General features: G+C 38.7%; 1 protein-coding gene and 1 long non-coding RNA gene across 3 annotated transcripts in view; one reads left to right on the plus strand and one right to left on the minus strand.

Moving 5' to 3' along the window:
• Positions 1 to 365: 365 nt before the first annotated feature.
• On the minus strand, positions 366 to 864 carry LOC110679037. Its single transcript, XR_002502155.1, has 2 exons — positions 580 to 864; positions 366 to 500 (listed from the first exon to the last, which is right to left on the minus strand). It is a non-coding gene; the product is annotated as an uncharacterized LOC110679037 (long non-coding RNA).
• Positions 865 to 1,187: 323 nt separating this feature from the next.
• LOC5575457 (cAMP-dependent protein kinase catalytic subunit PRKX) overlaps positions 1,188 to 25,316 on the plus strand; it is a 251,102-nt gene continuing 226,973 nt past the window's right edge. For both annotated transcript variants that reach the window (XM_001661926.2, XM_021848840.1), the window contains exon 1: positions 1,188 to 1,678. The gene's annotated coding sequence lies outside the window, so the exon portion shown is untranslated. The remainder of the gene's footprint in view (positions 1,679 to 25,316) is intronic.

A 25,316-nucleotide genomic window follows, 5' to 3' on the forward strand; every position in this document is an offset into this window, starting at 1 on the left:
GGGTTGGTAATTATTGGCTCTTGACACCCCCTTGCATGGCAACGAGTGAATTCGGCACCGCTCAAACGTCAGATTAGTGAACCCGTGCATAGGTCCATACACTGAACGAAAACTCCGGTCGCACATTGAATGATTATTGACTCATCCGAGCCCCATACCTATTTTCAGACACAATCAAGATGATTTTCATCTGCGCGAAAATCATCTGTTTACAAATTACTCCGAATGAAAATCATCCAGTCTTGGAATGATTTTTATCTTTCAAATAGATGCCTGAATGATTATCATACACACATGTAAACAATCCTTATTCCATTCTAGTTAATAATTTAAAAGAATTCAAATAAAAAAATCAACTTCAGAACTTTGTTGATGAATGTACATTATTATTTATTTCCACTACGAGGTTATAAAATGTATTATTCGTCAGTCTTCGGGAACAGATGCCAACCTGCCGAACACATTGTATGAGCTCCATGGAATACCAGCATATTAGCGACCTGTGGTTGGTAGATACCATTTAGAAGTGTAAAATAAATTATACCGAAGGGGCTAATGTAAAATTTCAAGTGCAATTACCTGTTAAATTCACCCAGAAACGCTTGGAAAACCACGCTGCCGTTGTTATGTTTACGTATAGATTTGGTAGATTGATTTGACATTTGACCATCCCCTTTTCGTCTGGTACTTCAGACAGTAATTGAATGATTTTTGGTTTGGGACATGGAAGAAATTAAAATCCGTCATAAATTGCATGCTCTTCATTTGTGTTATCATTGTTCGATTAGCTGCCTAATACCATTCTATTGTGATCTAAAATTCATCTCTGAATTGGATGGTTTTTGCTCAACAGACTGTGGATACATCATATTCTCTCATAGTCATTCAAAATGTGGAATGTTAAGTTTTATAATCATGTGAATTACAAATCATTCAATGTGCGACCGGAGTTTTCGTTCAGTGTAGCAGGCGACTGGTGAACACAGATTTGATGGCGATTTTTTTTTCCTGATAATACCGGTCTGGGGAGCACCGTGTGAGATGATTTTTGATCCGCCAGCAGCGAGCGCACTCTGCTATACGAAACGAAGGTGGGTGGGATTGATGGAAAATGATCAGCTGCTTGGCTTTGCCGATGGTTTGGCTCATGGCTGAGCTGAGTTGAGTTGAGTGGCTGGTGATGACTTTCCTCAGTTTCAGTTCGCAGTGAACGTTCGTGCTGTTCGGTTCGGTTATCAAGTCGGTTCGATAAGTCTCGAGGAAGGTATTTTGCGCCAAGATTAAGTGCTAGGAAGTCTTGGAATAATTTTCGAATAATTAATTCTGCCAACATATTAATACGTGTCTGAATTTTTAATTGATAAGAAGGGAAATTTGTGCATTCGATCTGCAGTGTGTTCTGAAGTTGGCTCAAAAAACGTGGAAAAAAGGGAAGAACAGCTCTTAGTGAGTGCTTGCCGCCTTTCATATATTCTGGTTCGAGTTCAAGACGAGCTGAAGCCCAAACAGATTTCGGTGTCGAAAAGTGGCAAACGAAACAGAAAAACGAAAATAGGAAAATCTTTTGGAGCCGGTGTGTGTTTGGCTGTGAAAAGCGAATCAGTGCAATAATAATTAGCCGCAAAAGTGCGCATAGCGATTCAACGGTTTTAAAGTGATTCGAATGCAATTATCAAAGGTGATTATTTTGGGGGGTTTTAGTTGTGTGTGAGTGTATATGTTTTTCGTTTGCGGTGGTGTAACTCGCATTCAATTAAGGGATTTTAAACGACGGTTTGTTTTACAGATAAAGAACGCTTCCTGTTTTATTTTTAAATCGTAGACAAACTACTATGGGCTCCATTAAACAGATTTTTTTTGTTCACATGTATTACTTAGAATTTCTTTTAGCATTAATTTGCGATAGCTCACAAGTGTTCACTAGTAAAATTTTGTTATATTTTTGATTATTCGTTCAAGATGAAAAATTCACAAGGGTTCGTTTTGCCATGCGATTAAAATAAAAACGCTTAATATTTCGAAAATCAAGAGAATAGACCGGTAAAATACAAGCCATTGCATATTATTAGTATTGAGCTGTTACAATAAATAGATGGAATCCACTACAAATAATTATTAAGTTCAGTTATCATTTTATCAAAATTTGTCAGAAATTGGTCGAGTAGCCACAGCTGAACAGAATTTCATTAAATCTTTGTTGTTAAAACGGATGGTATGTTGACTGGAAATTGCAATTTTGTAGCAATTAATCCGAGGTAAGTGGGACCTTCAGGCATGGCTCAGTTATGGTAAAATTTCCATGGGGGTATTCTTCTTAGAAGTTGAAATAAAAATGACAAGGATTGTGTCAGGCACAAAGTAAATACACCAACAGGTTTTTGCTATGAAGCAGACATGTCTCCTAAGAATCCTCACGGTGTCTTTGTGGAGTAACTTTATTACAAAAAAATAGGTAAGTCTGAACTAAACTAACTGAACTAACTAAAAACAATTAGACTTTGCTTTTTCATTTGCGACCAAAATCAAAAAAATGGGTCCCCCGAGCCAGAACATTGTTTTTTAATTTTGTGTAAAGTATTTATTTATTTGTTTTTGTACCGATGCACATTGCGTTGAACGTATGGAGATACGGGACAAACTGCAAGATCAAACCATTTGAACACCTTGGCATACAAGGTAAAGTTGTTCTTGGTCAAAAGAGCTGTAATAAGCATAAATGACATATGATATACGCATAATCGCAAAACTGTCTCAAGCGTCCTTTTTATTATTTTCCATGAAATACCTTGAAAATCGTACTTAAATTGGTCATAATGATGTAAGAAGTTATTAGGAAATATTTCTCGCAAAACTTATGATCTCGTTCTAAGGTGAAGATGCATCGAAGTCAAACCTCGAATTTTCAAGAGCACAAATCTAGAGAACTTGACAACGTTTTGCGTTGAACATTTTATTGAATGCGGTCAACACCAGCGAGTGACCAGTGAGTTACCGGTTGTCTGCTTCTCCAGACTCGTGCTTTTGAAAATTCGAGGTTTGGCTTCTATGTACCTTCACTCTAAAAACAATTGGAAACCGAGTGTGTGGCTCGTTGTTATTAAGCAGATGAACGGAAACGGACCAACATAAAAACTATAAATCCATTCGTTTGCTCAGTAATAACAAGCTACACACTTGGTCACCTATGGCTTTTAGGAAGAGATCACAAATTATGCGAGATTTCTCTTTTTACTCGTAGATACAAAAGTGACTTATCCGCCTTTCAAACAACACAATTTTAGTTATTCGAACTAATTTCTGGACAAAACTTCGGCTTAGGTGCAGGTTCTTAGCCACATCCCGAACGGAGGCGTTAGGGTTTCGGTTCAAGGCCCCAACTACGCGGTTGTGATTTTTGGTGTTGTACGGAATACTTTTTCCTTCACTTCTGGGCTTCCGATTGGTGGTCAGTCGTTCCTCGAACCGCTTAATCACTCGCGACACCGTGGGATTCGTGATTCTCAACGTTTTAGCGATTGGACGATGCGAGAGATCCTTGTTCTCGTGATGAAAGCGCAAGTTTTTTCACGCACGAGCTGTTCTTTCGACTCCATTTCCGAGAGTTTTGATCACAGGACTTTAAAACTTGCAGGATGTAAATAATGCACTATGAACTAAATCCACCCAATTTTCAATCAATTCTACGCAACGGTTAAAAAGTTAGAGCAATTTCATAGTGTGGCAATTTCATCGTGGACACCCTTTATAGCCCACATTTTATTTTTTCGATAAATAGACGTAAAACAAAAAGGCCGCCTATGACATTTTATATGGAAAATGTCGGTCCCCCAAGAAACATTGAAATATCTTTAAAACCAGATCATTAATCATTAATATTGACATGGATTAAACAAGAAGAGTTTTTTGAGAGCTTGTGAAAAAATGGTGCAAAAATACCGAGAAACAAAAAAAGTTATCGCGATTTGAATTTTTGTTCTTGCGGTAAAAAATGAAGCTGCCGGTAGAGGGGTTAATAACTATTGATTTAGACACATTTAACACTTCAGTCGTCGCGCTGTTGTATTTTGTACAACACTGTTTAAAAAACATCGCTTTTTGTTCACAACAGCAGCGTGGTGGTTCTGACGGTGGAAAACCACGCGACGACTGGAAGGTTAAAGAGACCTGTGAGTGTGCCGGACCGCGCTGCCACCATAGTCCTTTCCACGAGATGTTTCACAACATGGGATTCATTCATGGGATGTTGCAATAATTGTTCCAGGAATATCAAAGTATTCTCAAAATAGTTCAGATAGAGATCTCCCAGAAAATAACCCGATTTTCATCTATAAAACTTTTGAGAATTTCTTCAGAAATGGTTCCTGGGATCATCTTCCTATAAAAAATTAATCTGTAGAGAATAAACGGATTCCCGTCTTAAGGATTCCTCCATCAGAAAATTCTCCTGGAGTTCAACCAAGAAATGGTTCAAACATACTTAAGGGGTTCCATCGAGGATTATTAAAAAAAATACCCAGAATATATCTAGGAAATGTTTCAAAGAAATTCTGGATTCAAGGAATCGCTGGCAGTTGTTTCAATTATCAAAGAATTCACACTACGGACTGCCTGTTCCGGTGATAAAAGTCCACCTCACCCCTAATTCATGCGGCTTTAAGCTTACCGTGACTAAGAACGGATGGTTAGGGGGGACTAAATAAAACATAACCGCAAACGGATCCTGTGGAGTACCAGGGCGCCCTCTACAGTGTTGTGCCCTTCCTTTGCTACCCGGAACAATGGTGCAGTTAACCTTGTGTTTCTCCGAGATAATCGGCTGCTTTTCTTCAGTCCCTAGCCATAGGCTGAATAAGGGGGATTATTAATTTAGTTTGAATTTTCGCATTATGCGTCGTTTTACACAGCGTATTTGTATCACCAAGAATTTCTAAAGAGAGGTCTTAAAGGGTTCTTCCAGTGATTTCTCCAAGAAATAGTGGAGTTGGTCCAGAGATTTTCCACTGATTTTTCTCTTACCAAAAAATATTCAGGGATTCCTCCAAAAACTGAGCAATTTCCCCAAATTCCCCAAAGAATTCCCCCAGAACACCGCCAATTTTTTTTCCTGGTGTTCGTTCAGCTTTCTATGGAAAATCCTTCAAAGATATCAAGCATGTGATAGAACTAGGGCGAATGTAACATGATCGATTTCTTTTAATCGAACATCTCATCTGCGAATAAAGGTGTTGAGTTGTTTTTACATTAAATTCCTTATAATGCTATTTTTGGATTTTCAAATTTGCTTTTGCAATTATTGTTCACAGGACTCCTGCAGCAATTTATGCAGACAACCCATCAAAACATTTGTCAAAATTAAGGGAAGACGGGGTAAGAGCGCCCCCTGGGGTAAGACGGACCACCTCCAGTTTGGCATGTAAATGACGGTTTTCTCGAAAGTTCATCAAGCAATTTACTTGAACACCAGGTATTTTGGGTGATATTCACATCAATTTTTTTCATACCAAATATCAAAAACAATGTTTTTGCCCATCGATATTGAAGTTGATCGAATTTTATAAGATGCTCACATAAGGATTTCGCAAGGAAAATTAAAAAAAAAAACGCAACAAATTCTCCATTAATGCATTAACAGAAATCGTGCATTAGTTTTGGTTCACCCCCTAAAAACATGCAAGAGTGTTCAGTCCATATCTCTGTGATTACACGTCCAATCCAAACTCCTCTAAGCCGCATTCGAAAGGCAAAGAGTTATTCCTACCTCGTTTGTATTTTTCCAAAAACATTCTTTGAACTTTGTATACTAAATTTGTACTTAAAGTTGTGACATTTTTCAAAAAACACACTGAAAAAACCCTCAGCATTGGATCGACCAAAATTTTAAAACAGGGTGTCATTAGAATCGTAATCTTATATTCTTTGAAGAGCACTCATGAATTTTTTGCGGAAAAATCTGAAAAGTATTCAAAATCAATTAAACAGTCAGTCAAGTCATCGTGCAAAAGTTTGGGTTCACCCCTCAGTATGGTGTATCGTGCAAAAGTTTGGGTACACCTGAACTTACTTAAATCTGTTAAATCTCAAACCAATCTTGCACGCGCTATTATTTGCGCTCAAAAAAGCTTTAAACTATTAAAATCGGTTGAAAAATGGCAGAGATATGGACAAAAATGATGTGCGTGCGGCTCAGGTGAACCCAAACATTTGTACGATTTGCATCATACTGAGGGGTGAACCCAAACTTTTGCACGATGACTTGACTGACTGTTTCATTGATTTTGAATACTTTCCAGATTCTTCCGCCAAAATTTCGTGGGGTCTCTTCAAAGAATAAAAGATTACGATTCTAATGAAACTTTGATTTAAAATTTTGGTCGATCTAATGCTGAGGAAATTAGATATGATTTTTCAGTGTGTTTTTTGAAAATTATAACAACTTTAAGTAAAAATTTAGTATACAAAATTGAAAAAATGTTTTTGAAAAAAAAACGAAGTAAAAATAACTCTTTGCCTTTCGAATGCGGCTTAACAGAACACTTTTGCATGTTTTTAGGGGGTGAACCCAAACTTATGCACGGGAGTGTACGTTGTACATCGTTATTCAAATGAAATTAAGTCAATTATGGTAAAAAATCAAGCCAAATCCAGACATTTTCCGTGATTCGGGTGTCGCAATGTGATAATAGGTATATGTAGGGGAATCCGGGGCATAATGGACACATCGAGCAAATGCTTTTTTAAGACCATACAATGACATTTTTTTCCAATCACTCCCGGCTAGTTTTTAAGTTATTAGATATTAGTACGACGTGCTACATTCGTTCACGGTAATAATAATCATATCATATGTCTGAAAAGTGAGATTGAAAATTAGGTCCTAACAAGGCTGGTAAAAGGTATAGGGGCAAAATGAACACTGAAATTTAATGATTCCCAAATATTTAATGTCTGTCAGTCGTTCCCATGTGTAAAAGGGCTCTCCCTCTATCATAAGAGTTGAGAAAGAAGAACCTTTCTGGGTTCGTTATTTTGCTCAAAAATTAGATTCTCCCACCGCCTGGCTTATATGCCAATTTGAAGCAGAAAAAACTTAAAGTCAAAATTCTTAGGACAATTGAAGCAAAACATAAACCTTTTTTCCGTTTAACATTTCATGAACATGAACATTTGATGAAGTATACATATTCTCAGAGATTGAGGGAGTGTCCATTTCGCCCCGGGTGTTCATTATGCCCCTAATCCCCCTACATCTAAGATTAAAGGATTAATTTAGCGAAAACATGATTCAACATCTAGGTTAAACAATGTAGAATTCATAGAACATCATACTTCTTAGAATCGCAATGAATTTATGTATTTTTTTCGTAAAATTATGCACAAAAATCATGGTGGTCGCTTCTACCTCGTCGCTGAAAGCAATCGTTATAAGTAATCACTTTTTCAAGTGCCATAAAATAAATAAATTTGCACAAATACAATACCTTTGATCATTTGTGACCATGCCCATGGCTTCAAAAAACAACATGCTACGCCGAAAACATATTTATTTATTCTTGATTTTGTCATATAAATTAAATTGCTTAGGCTGGCGGTCTTATTCCAGCTTCCCCAACCACAATGCATTAAAAATGTTCTCGGATTGGTCAACATTATCTTCTTTTGAAGATTCTTAGAAATCTCAGGTATTTCTTTAAAGTTTCAAAAATTCCTATAAGATTTTTTCCGGAATATTTCAAACCATTTCTCCGGGAGTCACTAGCTTGCTGTGAAATACGTTCTAAATAAATTAAATAAAAAAAGGAAAAAAAGGAAAAAAAATAGTTTATATAATACATAAGAAACATTAATTTTAGATTTATTTCCTTATAAAAAAAACTGTTGTACAAAATGAAAAACAAAAAAAAAATGCTTCGATATAACGTAACGAAAACAGGATTCGAGTTACGTTCTATCGAGGTATTTCTGTATGGAGAACCTGTATGAATATGAACCTCTCGAAGTATTTTGGAGGTGCAGAAACAATGTGTAGCAAATTGTTGTGAGAATGTATTACTAAAAAAATCCTGGAATAAGTCCTTAAAGCCTTCGAGGAATTCTTGGTGGAATTGCAAAAGACATTTTTGGAAGAATCCCTCGAGAAAGGCTTAGTTCGAACTCTGTAGAAATTCTTGCTGAAATCCCTTAATAAATGTATCGGAGTAGCTTTGGAAAAGTTTTTTTTTATACGAACAGTTATCATTTGTATCGAACGTATACATTGTGTGCCCCGCTTTTGTTCTGAATTCGATACCCCTCGCAAGCTTCATCAGCTTTCACTAGGTTAATTGAAAAGTTTTTTAATTAATTCTACTTTGCTCTTTCATTTGTATATTTTTCTTCTGGATGCGTTCGCATATGTGTACGATGTTTTTCCTCTATTGCCTTGAACCGGTAATCTACCTTTGGTTTCGGCCGTTGATTCGTTTATTCATCCGGGGTCGGGATTGTTCCAATTGGGTGATGCAGCAGTGGCTTCAATTAAAAATTTTCGCAAACAGACAGCCGTTCTTTATTATTTATTTGCACAATATCACCTTGTCGATTAACAATGGGGTGATTATTACTAAATGAAATATAGACTCTTCGCTGCTCTACAATGGCACTGGGCTTGTTCTCATAAATATAAAGCTATAAATTTTTAGCAACAAACAGATTTCGCTCAAATTGATTGTTCAAACATGTGCAGCTCATTCATAGCATTTTTCAAATAGCCTTCCATGTGAGTGGGCCCATTTCTTGGGCTATCATTTGCGTCAACGTGTGACGTATTTTGAAATTTTTAGTATCATGATGTGCCAATTGACTCACGTTACATGTGATTCATATTGGACTTTGGTTAAGTCTTATCAACCCTTCGCAAATGTGTTTCATAGGAAATGTGAGTCAAACTATTGTAATTGATGACACATATAGGTATACGATGAAACCACGAAGCCACTTCAACCATTTTCTTTGTAAAGAAATCATGAAACATGCACTGACATAATACGTTTTTCATTTCATGTATGCTGAAATTATCCGAATGTAGCTTAGGAGATTACCTAGTTAGAAAAAATGAAATATGCTTCTTGAATTTCTTGAAATTAAGGTTCTTGAATTTTATGCTATGTTATGCTGAAAAGTGATCTTAGCTATTCTAATCGTAGCCATTACCCAAACCATTAGAGATTGATTTGCAATTTGAGCACAAAAAAGAATAACAGCAACAATCATATCGGTATCAATTAGAAGTCTCCAAAAGGGAAAAGGCACAGAATACACTGTGTAAGACGCATAATTTGTAAACAACTTGTTTGATAATTGATGTAGGTAGATAAAATATTTATAAACCTACTTTCATTTATAATCGAGCTTGAGACTGAAGAATGGCAGTCGATTGTCTTTGTAAACAAATTGAATCTAAGAAACGGTGTAGTCCACTGAAATTGGATTTTGGATCTTCCCATCCAAACTGAATTTACATGTAGTACATCAAGGCCGTACAAGTGAACCTATCTCCCGCTTGGTTTGCTTTCGATACCACCCGCACCATTTGTTTTATGTTGTTTTCAATATCAAGGACAAACCAGGCCCAAATCCAAACAACACCCTGCTCTCACTCAACCCAGAACCCGAAGACAGAGATTCTGCCGTGATAAATACACATTTCCACTCCAATCCCCAATTCAATTCAATCCAGCGGCGCGGCTTGGCCGTACCAATTTCCAATTTGAGTCGAGCTAAAAATAATTCCGAATATCTTTTCGGCTACTCCGAGGGACGTGAATCCACTTGACGGCGGCGATGGGCCAAAGCGTGCACCAAAGGAGACGGGTTGTCTTCGTTCGTCTATCTATATTCCGTGACGTTCACCGTGCAACGGACGCCCAGTGGGAAAAAGTGGACCTAAAACGGCACCAAATTCACGCGGTTGATTGCGGTTCTCCAAATCCTCCACATTTCATGGAACAATCGTCAAGGAGTCGAATAGGACAGTTTCTTCCACCAGAATCGTGCAGAAGTGCCCTTTTGTCCCAATTTACGCTAGAACATACTTTTGTTTTGGAATAAAGATAGTTGTCTTCAATTACGGCTAACTAAATATTGTTTTCTAGTGTAGAATTATCTGGGTAGTAAGATGAAGCAAAAAGTCCGTTTTGTCCCATTTTGCCCTTAACACTATGTTTTTTCATGTTTCAAAGAATTACAACTGATTGCGAGACCTCAAATAATTCTTACCTGACGTAGAATTATCTGAGGAATACAAAGAACAACATTTCAATCGGTCATAGTACCGTAATTTCGGATGAAATTGATCATTTTTCACGGTTTTTTTAGTCTGTTTTCTATAATGTTGACAATGCCAAACAACAAAATGCAGGAAAACAAGTACGAAGGTGAGCCTCATCGACTCATGTACCGAAATTTTTTAACAAATGTCATTTTAGTGTTAACAAATGTCTCTAGAATAAAAAATCAGGGGATCTCATTTCGGGGTGAAATTGATCACTTGTCAATGCCATTATCGTTAGTTTTCAAAACATTTCTACATGATAAATTTGAGCTCCCTGAATCCGAATATGCTTGTCAAATTCTTAACAATGCAATATTTATATAAAAAATGAATAGGGTAGAAGTACCAATTATGGCTATAGTACCAAATATGGCAATAGTGGGAACAAAGAGAGATTTTTCTTATTGTTTTAATAGAATATAACGGCTAATATTCACAGGAAGGATAAACCTATTTATTTTTGATGATAACTAAACCGTGATAAGAATATTCGTGCAATAAGCTTTGAAAAATGAACATTTGAAATATTTGCCACACACATATGTCACCTTCTTAGGGTTCATTCAAATATTACGTAACGCAAAATTTGCCAATTTCAGACCCCCTCCCTCCCCCCTCGTAACAACTTTTGTATGGAAAAATTTAAATTTTTGTATGGACCGTAACACTATTTGAGACCCCTCCCTCCCCCTCTTGCGTTACGTAATATTTGAACGATCCCTTAGCAGTTTGCTAAGGAACACCCGTCACGAAATTTATGTTTTCATCCGGTAAAACTGCTTCAACCGATAAATGTATGTTGCCTAGTGACAACAAATGAACAAATTTAGCTGGTGAGCAACTAAATCTACTATTTTAAGTTGGAAATCGTGATATTTCCACTATGTCGATAACTGGTACAAAGAGTGTATGAGAGCCCAATTATGGCGATACTCTGGAGGCGGTTTGTTTACATTTTTTGATCAGTAATATAAAAGAAATAAAGCTATTTTACTGGTGGCTTCCACGACGGGTCGGTTCGGTAAGGCATTATCTTCATGTTTTGTAATCAATTACCTAGATTTTTCAATCACACTTTCGAAAACGTTCACAAGCGGAAGATGCTAATTTCATGGTAGTGAGGGGTTTTCAGCGATATTCGATTTTTGAATTTTCGCTCTTTTTCCGTTAAAACTAAGCGCTGGAAAGGTAATGTGAGTTCATTAATGCTGTTTTGTTTTATATTTTGCATTTTCTCTACATTTTGACTCCTATTCGGAAATTCGTTTTCTCCCATGAACCCATTGCAATAAATTGATTTAACATCTATTTAACACAAATTTGTTGGAAACATTTATGAGCAATCACTTCATTACTTATAAGCGTTGCATTATCATTCTTTCTGGATGGCGTTTGACTTCATTTCGTGCAAATATTCGATAGTCCATAATTGGTACACTTTTATGTCGAATGATAGGCACGCTATTGCCATAATTGGTACAAAGACAACGCTTTTTAAAACCAATTTTTAGAAGCTTTAAGTTAATTTAGTACTAAAACTGTTTAATTCAACTGTTTCGCAAGGCTTCAAAGTAGTAATTAACATCAACAAGTCATGCTTACGTTTTAGAAACGCGGTTAAAATTTGATTTTTATCCATACTGTTTACATATTGCATCCATAATTGGTACACCTACCCTAGTTAAATTTCAAGAATTACGCGGAAAACGCCTAAATGTATGCAATTTATCAAGGAATTCAATGATATCTAACAGAAATTCAATTATATCAACCATATGAGCTAATTGGTACGAGTTTTGGTGATGAAATCTGGTTTGGGGATATATCTTAAGCATCCTCACAAACCTTCAGGTTTATACCATGTTCAAATCCTTGCTTAGAACTATAAGTTCAAGGATGTTTGTAAACACTGCACCGTACATGATTTTGAAATTTTACATTATTTTCAAAGTAATAAACATTCTTTGAGGCAAAAAACTTCACAACACATAATTCGACAATAGTTACGACAAACAACGTTCATTTTCTGCAGGTTACATTGATATTTGTGCTCCATTAGGAATAAATAAAATCGTGCGATACAATCTCGCATACTCTGAGATAACGCCCTAAAAGCCATTGGTAACAAAGTGCGTAGCTCGTTGTTTCTGAGCAAATGAAAGAAATAGCATTCAAACCAACATCACGGGCAGGTAGATATTGATCCTTTCTTCCCCATAGCGTTGTTAAATAACATGAAAATCCATTCAAATGCTCAGAAACAACGAGCTACACACATGGTTACCAATGGCTTATAGGGCGAGATCAGAAGTTATGCGAGCAATGATCAATTTCATCCTTCTGATCAATTACACCCGATTTTACGGTAACTAGAAAAGCCCATTTAGCTCCATTTCACAAAAAAAAAAATCTGGAACGAAAGTTGTAAAAAGAAAGTTGTAGTCAACTTCAACTAATCAAATAAATTTTATCTTGTGTAGAAAAATCTGGCACACTTCATTTAGTGTCGATGACCATTGCTGCATTTTGCCCTAAAACTTAATATTTTAATATTGAAGGGATTATACAACTGATCGCGGCAGTTCAAGGAATGAAAACTGGACTAATACTGAGTCTTTCAGTCAAATAAATTTAAAGAAGGAACTCTATCGTATATACCAGTTGATTATGCGCCAAAAAATATTTCAATTGCTGTAGTCTGACGCAATTAACAAATGTGGGGAAAAATAGTATGTTGATAAAAATTGAGCAAAACGGGCCCTTTTGTGAGTGAAAGTAATGTACTCCATAGTATTCCCCGGTTGACTTCCCTTAAAAAAATGTTTAGTCAGTGGAAAATACAATTAAATGAGTTTTTTCAGTTACTTAGACTGATTAAAATGTGATTTTTTACATTCTTCAGGTGGTTCATCATTGCTCAAATGGGGCCAACTTCCAGTCATTGCAACTAAATATAAAGTGTGTTCTAACTCACTACCCGGTCTGTTATACATCAAGAAAAATATATTTAGTTAGTCGCAATCACTTCCCAGTTCTTTATTCTAGAAAAATAAAATATTTAGAGCGGATGGGGGGCAAAAGAGCTTTTTCAGTCACCGAGACCAGTTGAAGTGATGTCCATTATATTATCTAGATCAGGCCTGCTCAATCGCGTGTTTTCAATTGCATCCGCATGAAATCTGCCAAAAGCCAGTAAAGGAGCTGGTTCCTTTAGAAGAAATCTGCTGGATGATGGGAAAGTTCTTTTTGAAATCATGCAATTATCATGCCAATGATATTTTGAACAATATACCCATAATTTAGATCCTGTGAGAATAATGTCCATAATGTGTTTTGAGAATCATGACCCGAAATGAAATTTCTAATCAAACATATACGAACATCTTTATTAGAATTAAGTGGTTTTACAACAATTGTGCCTAAGATTCCTTCAAAATCCTTCCTTGGAATGTTTGAGAATGCTGTCGTGGATTTCAAAAGAAACCTGCTCATAATTCTATGATGAATTCACCTTCAATCTTGTTACTTTGCCCTGGATTTTTTTAAAATTACGCATCGAATTCCATGAAAATTCTGGCTAGATATTTATGCAATCCTACTGAGGAGAAAGAATCCTGATCACGTTTAAAGTCGTGTGCATAATTCTTTGAGAATCCTGTGCAAGATTTTGTTATTATTGATCAATTTTTAGAACCTTTTAAAAAATCTAAATTAATCACTCCTTGATGTATGGTGTTTCCGAGAGGTCCGAAAAAATTCCGGTGAACTTCGAGACTGTGAACGGAGGGGAAATAAGTACACGAGACAGTATATGGGTTACACTTTCAACTGACTTCAAGTTATATTCTTAATTCCTTTCATACAATTCATGTGATACGGTAACAATTGATGGGGTCTACAAAGCAACAGCGACCAACTTTTCGCATTTATGATTTGGAAGAGAGAGAAAATTTTAGGCAATTATATAGATTGTGTAAAACAATGGTTAACGAGGTCGGCGACTGGAGCGTCGCTGAATTCCGCTACAACAGTTGGTATGCTCAATTTCTAGGAATCTGAGAATATTAGCATACGTTTTAGTGAAATTATGTTGAAAAATTTACCCTTTTTGAAAATTACTTTTGTTCGAACATTATTTTTTTTACTAGTACTATTATCTTGGTTATCTATTGCAGTAAAAAAATAGAATCATGATTTATCTATCTATTTATATAAATAAAAATGGAATGGTGTTTGTATGTCACGAAATCGGATCAATAGCTATACGTAAGTTTTTCACTGTTGTATTCGACAATGGATGCCTCGTGATCGTGAGAAGGAAAAGTTCGGGAAAGTCTCCGGAATAATCAGGAAAACGGGATAAGACTAAAGCATGGGACGCTTGCAATGCGACGCTGCACAAACGTCAAAGTCAGTTTGACATTTACTCTTGCCATTCGAGTGCATATAAGTTGGAATTGCTTCAACCTGAGACCCAGAGTCTAACCAGCGAACATCCAACCATCGAGCCATTTACATGTAGCGGTGGTCCAACGAGCTGTATTCTTTAGTATAATTGCAGTTGGAACTGGATTGGAGATCGTTAATTAGAATACATTCATTAGCATACCCATTAGAATACATAGTCCATAGAAAAATCACATACAAAAGTGTATTTAGTTAGAACAAACGTGAGAAACATCATTATGAGTCGTTAAGTATTTGTATAATATTCTGTTTCTGGATGGGAATAATTTTGAAGTTATGACATTGATTACAAAACGACTCAATCGTTTTTTCGAAAATAAATAGATATGTTTCTAACAATATTGGTTGAATTGATTTATATATTCAGAGACTTAAAGGTATTTAAACTTTATATGAAAATATTCGGATTTGATCACATAAATTGCTTCTATTTGTTAAAATGATTTTCACTAAGAGATTTAAACCAAAGTATACCATAACCGAGGTCTACTATAACTAGGCGACCATGAATAAGTAAGGAATTCGAATGTAGAGCCTCAATTTTCTGTCAATGTTTTCAATTCTAATGCGTTACAATTAGGTTAAAAGTCTTCGCCTCCAAAGAATCTGGGCGACAGCTAGAGCAGAGCGAAGATTAGTGCATCCACTTTATACTATTTACTCTTGTATTCGTTTTACTTAACAAATAAACAAAAATTGTGTTATTTTATTTGTCAACTTGGGCGGATCGCACATTAAACATTTTAAGCTATACGCATTAAAATCACTAGCCTTATCAGGGATACCTCACTTTACAGTTCTTAAGTATAAATATTTCACAATACAAATATTTGTCATACATTTACATCGAGTTTTTGAAAAACAATCAAATTTGAGTGGATTCTTATAAGATTTCGTTGTTTTTAAATAGCATGGTAAAAGGTAAATTATTATCAGATTTTTCTAACGTACTGCACATCCTGAAACTATTCAAATGTGTAAGTTATTGCGGCATTTGAACGAAAAAAGTATTTAATGTTACATACGAAATCCAGTTTGCTTGAAATCTATACTTATTGGGGCAAATGTGCCTCCTATTTGGTGAACGAAAATTTTTGGAGGCATAAGAACGTTTGGCATAGGTATGTCTGGCATAAAGACATTAGGCATAATGGATGTTAGGCATAAAATACGTTAGGTATAATGGACGTTTGGCATAAAATAAATTGCGTGTGTTCAATTCAAAACTCTTTTCATATTGAAAATTTACAAATTTCATAACTGGGGTGTGTGGGTGTCCTTAAGATGTAACAGCTCATAAAAAATAGTGAAAAAATCACACAAAAAGCGTCACGAGGGGGAGGATTAATTGGTTGGTTATAAATTACTATTTTCAGTGTTATGAAATTTGACAATGAATCCATTATCGCAACATATGGAAGATATATAGATAGATAGTTATCATTCTAAAGTCAAGCTCAATCCATTATTGTAAGAATCCTTTCATGTTAGTGATGTGCAAGTGTTATTTATTTCTAGAGATGTTTATGCTGGTGAGTATATTACTTTTTTGTTATATTTCTCTTACATAATTGCGTTAATTCTAGATAAGGGAATTTTCTATATAATTATTAGTACTTTTGATGCAAATGATTAACTTGAAGACAACAATGACTCTAGCAAGTCAAAAATTCATGTTATGATAGGTGAGATTATCTTAACAATAACATTCTGTAATGTGCCGCCAACAAGATCGTTACATTCCCACTCCGAGTCTGCTCATCAATTTAATGTAGTAAAAACAGTTCCTTTGTCTCTTCTGACAACAATTTTCGATGATTTTCAAACAATTTTGATCAGCCACATATGTAAACATTGTCGAAAGCACTTTGAAAATATTTTAGATTCGATGAGTTTGAAAAGTAATATTTGATTTTTAAGTCAATTTAACAGCATTTAACACGGCGTGCATTTTTTTGCATCTTCAATTCCAATAACTATTAGAACAGCAAGAATCCACAAAGCAGCATATTATTGGAAGAAGCTGATTTTTAAACAGCTAGTTTCTTCCAGTCATAAAATTGACCGTATATAGAATAGCCTATGATTCAAAGAAGGAAGTATTAAGAGCAATAATGACATTGATTACTGAATAAGTATGTCTCGAAAGAACAGTTTAATTATAAAAGATGAAAAGTTCGCTGATTAAAACAATAGCAGCACTAAATCCAATAATTTTGTCGACAGTTTAACTATAAAGAACAGCCTTCAATTTAAAGAAGGGGTAATATCTGATGGAAAATTTACCAATAATATGTGTACATCAAACTCAAAAGATGAGCAGCATAGGAGCACTTCCACAGTTATTAACCAAAAGTATGCCAAAGTAGTCATTTTGCATTCTTATTTGTGCACGATACATACTTTATGGCCAAGGATCCTGGATCGACTTGGAACCGAACTAAAATACCTTCAGCATGGCTTTACTCTATGGTCACAGAAGTTACCAGAAAGTTAATTTACAGCATTTTCATGCTAATCATTTAATCAAGTTTTGTCCGAGAAATTGTCCTCGTTTATTCACAACAATTTTCATTTTGGTAATTATGCCTATCGTCCATTATGCCTAATGTCCATTATCCCAAACATCCATTATGCCTATCGTATTTATGTCAAATGTACTTATGCTTAACGTCCTTATGCCTAACGTATTTATGCCTAACGTAGTGCACCCATTTTTGCCCCCAAAGTGTTTGTTCCTACCGGTACCGTTGGAGACGACCCTAGTTCGGACACTTCGCGGAATTCGTTTATGTTCACAGAACTACATACGCGTGGAACTTTGCTATTCGAAACACTTTATTATCGAATCTAAAAAACTGGACTGTATTTGCTCGAAAGGGTTTTGGTACAATATAAACTTTATTTGATGCTCATGCGCGCACGATCGAGAGCTAACTAACTGCCCTGAGTATATACAACGATACTCTAGGGTCAGTGTGGTGAGTTTACGCGCGAATATAACCGATCGCGGTCGATTCGTTCTCACATATGATAAGATCGGACACCTGGCTTCTTTTAGTTGTTCCTCTTTTCATCCATGAGCCCAGTTGTGAATTTTCCACCCTTGCGTGTTACGTAAAAACAGTGTTGCCATTTGTATGGAAGACGGTACACTATTTCACAAAAAAATATTCCTAATTATTATTTATTTTTTAATTGTATTGATTAGGTGAATTATAGTGTATTCTTCTTCTTGGCATTACGTCTTCACTGGGACAGAGCCTGCTTCTCAGCTTAGTGTTCAATGAGCACTTCCACAGTTATTAACTGAGAGCTTTTATTGCCAAAGTGGCCATTTTCGCATACGTATATCGTGTGGCAGGTGCGATAATACTTTACGCCCAGGGACTTGACTTCCCTGAGCATAGAGTATCATCTTATCTGCCACACGATATACGAATGCGAAAATGGCAACTTTGGCATTGATAGCTCATAACTAATAATCGTGGAAGTGTTCACTGAACACTAAGCTGAGAAGTAGGCTCTGTCCTAGTGAGGACGTAATGCCAAAAAGAAGAAGAAAAAAAGGCATTTCTATCAAAGGCAAAAGTTCTGTCACTTCGCCTTGTGCCGTCTTCTCCTGGAAATGTTACTATTAATTGTAGTTTTGCAACATACAGTTTCAAATTTTTTATTCATTCCGATCTGATTTCGTTTCACTTTTTTGTTAGGTTTACATCAGTCGGCTACGAACTTTTATGCATAACCGCAAAAAAAAACGACCAAATATAGTAGTCTGGCAACACGGGCAAAACCAAAACAAACGCATCCGATGGTAACTTTCCACACGCAGCTACACACTCGCAAACATCAAATTCAACCAATCAGCGACTGGATCACAAACTGGATTCAATTTTATTCCCAGTTGTCCTATCTTTATCTTAGGGTCTCACCGGTATATAAGCTATCTATGCTGATAGGAAATGCGAGATGGTAATGATAATAATGATAAGGATGAGCGAGAGTGATATAGCTCCGATCGTGTGAAATATGTTTGGGTTGCCAGTTTTGCTGTTTGATCTAATTCTGAACATGCCGGCTGCCTTGAAATCATAGGAATTTCAATCAAATCCTGGGCATACTATTTCGACCGACTCTGTACCTCTACCTAACCGACTTCGAATGCTACTGCTACCTACTATTTTGCATGATTTGTTTTGATTTAGATGTTCTTATATACTAGCAGTACACCCGATTCTGTTTTTGCACGGATTTTTTTTTACACGGCCGTGCAAAAAAAGTTTCCATACAAAATTTTTTGCCAAAACCTTATTTTTACATGAAACGTCGAGAAATGGTGTTACTTTTTTTACACGGTTTTTGAAAATTTGAACTGAAAACTTTTTTTGCACGGTACGCATCCCCCGTGCAAAAACAGAATCGGGTGTATTCTGTCCGACGAGTTCAGCCGGAGTGCGATGACCTGCTTGTTGATCGCTGGATAGCTGATATTGCTCGACGCTCGAAGAACTGTTGATGTAGACGATGATTGCTGATAGGGGCTTGAGATGGACTACAATGATGATGACGACGATATTGGATTCTGCTTGGACTGGGATGATGACTTGATGTTGATGGATTGTTTCGACGTTGCCCGTGCCCTTGTTGGGGTCAAATGGAACTTCTCTACTAGTGGGTGGCTTCGCTGATGCTGTCCTACGTCCTCCGGTGTGGTATGCTGACATCAATCGACGCTAGAAATGAACGGGTTCTTTTTACCTTGAATTTATGAACTAAAACAGCCTCCTGGCCTCCGCAGGTGCCCCAGGCACCGATGACGACGGATGGTACGTCGCTCCAAACGAATTGAAAAGGTCTACTACGGTTCTATGGTGCGATGAACGATGCTGCGCCGACGAAGACATTAGCCCTCCGATCGGGTTGATCAGGCCCTGTGGACGACTTGTCGATGGCGTTTGCAGCGATGCTGAGATTTGGTACCAATTTCTCAGCTGGATGGTTGATGACGATAGATGCGGTAATGACCTTTCAGCGAGAGTGGTTAATGCATTGGTGATATAGATTGACGTCACAACGAGATTTCAATAACAGGACGGACGATATGGACATCATGGATAGGGCATGCTCAACGACTACATGGTGAACTAAAGCGTGATTGACGGATGGACCAGATAGCAGCGCGATGTCTTCTGATGACGGGCGTCCCCGAAGGGACCGACGGGTGGCTATGGGGGATGAACATTTCTTGAGCTTTTTGAATTATTCAATGAAATACATACTTAACTGGAAAGCGGAGGCCCTCAATGTGAAGACTCCAGCGGTGCCGAAGCACCATCGATGGAAGAGTCTAGTACTCTTCGTCTGTGGGTGCGTTATCCTTGATTGGAAGAACGCAGATTTTGGAGATGGCTCGTTTGAAAAGCCCGTCCTTGGTGCGGACTTCTACTACTCGGACGTTTCCGTCCGATCCGGTATGAATATCTGCTACTCGCCCCAATTGCCACCTTTGCGGAGGCAGGTTGTCCTCCTTCACTAACATCATTGTGCCAACCTTGATGTTATCACGCTTCCTAGTCCATTTGGTTCTATTGTGCAAATCCGACAGATAGTGGGTTTTCCATTTCCGCCAGAGTTTTTGCACAAAATATTGCGATCGCTGCCAGACTGACAACCGATTTTCGGGTATCTCTTGAAGATCAGGTTCAGGAACCGCAGTCAACGGTCTTCCAACGAGGAAGTGTCCTGGGGTTAAAGCAGCATAATCGTTTGGGTCGTTGCTAAGCGGGATTAGTGGGCGCGAATTCAATATTGCGGCCACCTGCTGAACAATTGTATGTAGCTCATCGTAGCTAAGCTGCTGGTTTCCAACGATCTTGCGAAAATGACCTTTAAACGACTTTACCGCCGCCTCCCAGAGTCCACCGAAGTTTGGAGAACGAGCCGGTATGAACTCGAACTGGTGCGACTCTGGATTTGGCGGTAACGAGCCTGGCAGTTATGTTACCGTCAACCGTAATACAGCGAAGATAAAGGCAGGCACCGTAGGCAACGTTAGAAGCGTCCGAAAATCCGTGTAACTCTACTGTGACTAGATCCTTGGTGAAAGAGACCCAGCGAGGGACAGTGAGAGTGTCTAAGGCCAGGAGATTTCTCCGAAATTCGATCCAAGTGCTCTGTAACTCGTCCGGTAATAAATCGTCCCAGTCGCATTTCTGCTTCCAGAGCGTTTGAAGAAAAATTTTAGCCTGTACAACTAACGGACCAATTAGTCCTAACGGATCGAAAATTTTTGCCGATTCGGATTAAACGGTTCTTTTGGTGATAGGTGCATCCAATTGCAGCTTGGGAACAGTGAAACGAAAGATATCAGCAGATGGTTCCCAAATCAAACCGAGGGTTTTCAGGGCAGATGTTGACGAGTCCAACTCAAAGGAACTACGCTCGTCTCGAAGATCTATCGGAACATTACCAAGTAGTTCGGCGATGTTGGAACTCCATTTCCTCAAGATGAAACCAGCTGAGCTCATCAGGTCGATCAGCTCCGATACTAAAGCCTTTCCTTCTTCCAAATCGTCAGTCCCTGTCAACGCATCATCTACGTAAAAGTCTTTCTTTCTTAGCTGCATCACTTTCGCTGCAGCAGGATGCGTTGCTTCACCGTCACTTCCCAAGCGTTGAAGGCACTTCGTTGCGAGATAGGGCGCAGAACTAGTTCCGTAGGTAACCGTGGTTAACTTGAACGCCTTAATGGAGTCGTCAGGAGATGGTCTCCAAAGGATGCACTGTAGTGGATGGTCAGTTGGGCAAACGTTCACCATTCTATACATTTTTGCTACGTCTGCCACGATAGCGTACTTCCAAAATCGGCATCGTAACGAAATGGAGTGGAGATCGTCTTGGACGACTGGCCCTACCATCAATCTATCGTTCAAGGACACGCCTGTCGACGTGCGGCACGAGGCGTCAAAAACGACCCGAAGTTTCGTCGTGGTGCTATCAGGCTTTAGCACTGCGTGATGTGGCAAAAAGTAGGCAGGCTCCTCTTCTTCTGGCACTTCTTTCATATGGCCCATCGATCTATATTCGTTGATGAATTCGAAATATGCCTCTTTCAAGGCGGTGTTTGCTGCAAACCGACGCTCCAGTCCGTTGAATCGTTTGAAAGCATTGGCCTTGGAATCCCCCAGTTTCTGGATGACAGATTCCTTTTTTGGTAGTGTAACTACGAATCTACCAGTTTCGTCACGCGTGGTAGTTCGCTCGAAGATTTCTTCGCACATTGATTCTTCTACTGACAACGTTCCTCCAGAGTGGCAGGATTCGAGTTCCCAAAACTTGGTAAGGGGCTTTCCATTAATTATGTAAGGGTTTATGGGGGGAGGGGGGGTTTGAAATTTCTTACGCGCCATACAATTTATTTTTAATTTTCATACTAAAAATCTTATCATGGGGGGAGGGGGGGGGGGGGTTGGTTGAAAAACCCCGAAAATTGTCTTACGTAATAAATGAATCGCCCCTAAGCAGGTCGTTCAGATCGGGTGCAACACAAGGATACGAAATGGATCGTTGTACAACCGAAGAAGATCCGGGGACGCGTCCAGAGACAACCCAGCCGAAGACGGTTTCTTGCAGAGTGGGTCCATCGTCTACCAGCTTAACTTCCCCCTCTGCCAGCAAATCGTAATAATATTCGGCGCCGATGATCAGATCTGTCGATCCCGGCTCAAAAAATGTGGGATCCGCTAGTGTAAGATGCTCTGGAATCGCTAGTTGTTGCACATTCACAAATTCGGTCGGCAAATCTGATATCAGCTTTGGCAAAACGTGCAATTGGATATTCTCCGAATAAGGCGATATTTTGAGTGACCGTGGCATAACGGTTGCGTTCACCATTCTTGTCGATTTTGTAGACGATCCTCCAATACCAACGATGGACAAATGGTTGGGAGAACTTCCCAGCTTGAGCTTTTGGCACAAACTTCGAGTAATGAAGCAGTATTCGGAGCACGAGCATTGCAGGAAGTTGGGATACTAGAGATGACGTTAGCAAATTATTCGATTGCCTGGGATCTACTACAGAAGCGCTACGAGAACAAAAAGCTTATTGTCAAGGCACATCTGGATGCTCTCTTCGCTGTAGAACCCATTAAGCGTGAAAGCTATGAAGCACTGAATCATCTCATCAACGAATACGACCGTAACCTAGCAGTGCTCTGGCAAGCTGCACGTTTCCATACTGATCCGTTATACGCACCAAGGCGGTGGACAACAGTACTTGACGAGATGGCGTATGAATGCTGACAGGCAGTGAGTTTGTGTGTTGAGAGGGAGTACGATCTGTGGTGGGTAGTGGGTGTGTCCTTGTGCTTGCGATTGGGAATGATCTTGTGATTGGTCGTGTTTTGACTTGGTGCTGTTTGGTTCTGGGCGTGTGGCTGTGTTTGATGGTTATTCGCTCTTTGTGTTCGAGTCTGTTCTTGTGGGACGGAGGAACCGATCTGCGTTTATGTAGCAGCTGCTCCGCCTTCTGAAGATCCTAGATGCAGCAGAGTGTGATGTTTCCGCTGACAGTGCCGGCAGACACCCTTTGTGCAGAGCCGAACAAGATGCGATGGAGAAAAGCAGTTCAAACACAATCCACATTTTTTAACCTTCTCGTATCGTTCGGGCACCTTCATTTTAAGAAATCGCTGGCACCTGAACGCTGAATGCTGAGCTTCACCACAGAAGTGACATCGATTGTTGGAAAACTGTGTCGACGGATGACTCACAGAAGTCCTCACCTTCCTCACGTCAGTGTCGGTGGATTTTTCTGGAGCGATAGACTGGAGCACTGAGCATTGATTCTGCAGAAATTCCATCAAATCGTCGTACTTGGGTACATCTTTGGAACAATGGTGCGTTTCCCAGTGGCGAAGTGTGGCAGGATCAAGTCTGCAACACACCATATGTACCAATATCGTGCTCCAATTGGCAGTCTCCTCTCCAATCTTTCCCATCATCTGAAGGCTACGGTCGTATTCGTTGATGAGATGATTCAGTGCTTCATAGCTTTCACGCTTAATGGGTTCTACAGCGAAGAGAGCATCCAGATGTGCCTTGACAATAAGCTTTTTGTTCTCGTAGCGCTTCTGTAGTAGATCCCAGGCAATCGAATGATTTGCTAACGTCATCTCTAGTATCCCAACTTCCTGCAATGCTTCACCCACTAAAGATGACCGAAGATAACTGAATTTATCCATATCCGACAACTGATGGTTGCGATGGATCAAGCTCTGAAACTGATCACGAAACGTAACCCATACTCGTAGGCGTCCTCCAAAATTAGGCAATCGAAGTTCTGGCAGCTTCACAGTTGACGTTGGCTTAACAACATGTTGAGCAGCAGCTTCAGGGTTCGCAGATGATGTTGTAAATGTTGGTTCGCCCTTGAGAGATGACAACAAGGATCGCAACTCGCAATAGACGTCCTCAGTTTCCTGAATCACATCTGAAGATTCTTGACAACGCCGCTCCGACAGTATCTCTAACCGAGCGGTTCTTTTCTCGGGGCTTTCCTTGGATTCCGCAACGCTTGATTCATCGATTTCTTCCATCACCTCTTCGATTTTTCTACGGATCGCATAGAATTTCGTCATGGCCGCCTCCAACATCTCCAACCTGGTATCGATATGCGCATAATGTTTCTCCTTCTTGAACCTACCGACGAAACGCCTAACACCGTCAAAGGTAGAGCCGGCTATTCAGCGTAGTGTTTTAGGAGCACTTCCACAGTTACTAACTGAGAGCTTTCTTTGCCAAAGTTTGCCATTTTCGTATTCGTATATCGTGTGGCAGGTACGATGATATTCTATGCCCAGGGAAGTCAAGGAAATTTTCTTTACGGAAAGATCCTGGACCAACCCAGACACCTTCAGCATGGCTTTGCTTTGTAGCAGCGGACTCTAACCACTCTGCAAAGGGAGGCCCTCTTCTTTATCCCCTTACAATCATCTGGACTGGTTGAATTGTTGGGAAAAAATATTCAAACTGCCGTAATCAGTGGCGAACAATGTTTGTTTTTCCTCATGGAATATGAAGGATTTCCGAGTATCGCAATCAGTCGCATGAATTAGATGCCAATTTAAGGCCATTTTTCCCTACTGTGCGACGTCTACACATATGCAATGCATCCTACCTCTCATATCTGCCGGATTCCAATCCGTTCCTACCCAATTGGGCGGTGTATGTCATCGTTGAAAAGGCATCGAACCGAAATGATTAAATTGGACGAAAAGGTCGTTTCACTTGGATACGACTAATGGTCACTAGTCCCCATAATAGCTGTGTACGTGTATGGATTCGCATTAGAGGGGGTAAATAGGATCTTCCCTGTGTAACGGATTTGATTGGGACCAGGCCACTTCACTGATGTCCGAAAATGAGAAGCCTGGCTTCTGAAGCTGACAGCTTCTTGATTTCGACTTGAAGCATTTCATGATGTGCGATTCCGAATCTTGAAGCGGGAAGGTCACTCGCATTGAAAATGACGACCCAC

The sequence above is a fragment of the Aedes aegypti genome, chromosome 3 (assembly GCF_002204515.2).
Source record: "Aedes aegypti strain LVP_AGWG chromosome 3, AaegL5.0 Primary Assembly, whole genome shotgun sequence".
Taxonomy (NCBI): Eukaryota; Metazoa; Arthropoda; class Insecta; order Diptera; family Culicidae; genus Aedes; species Aedes aegypti.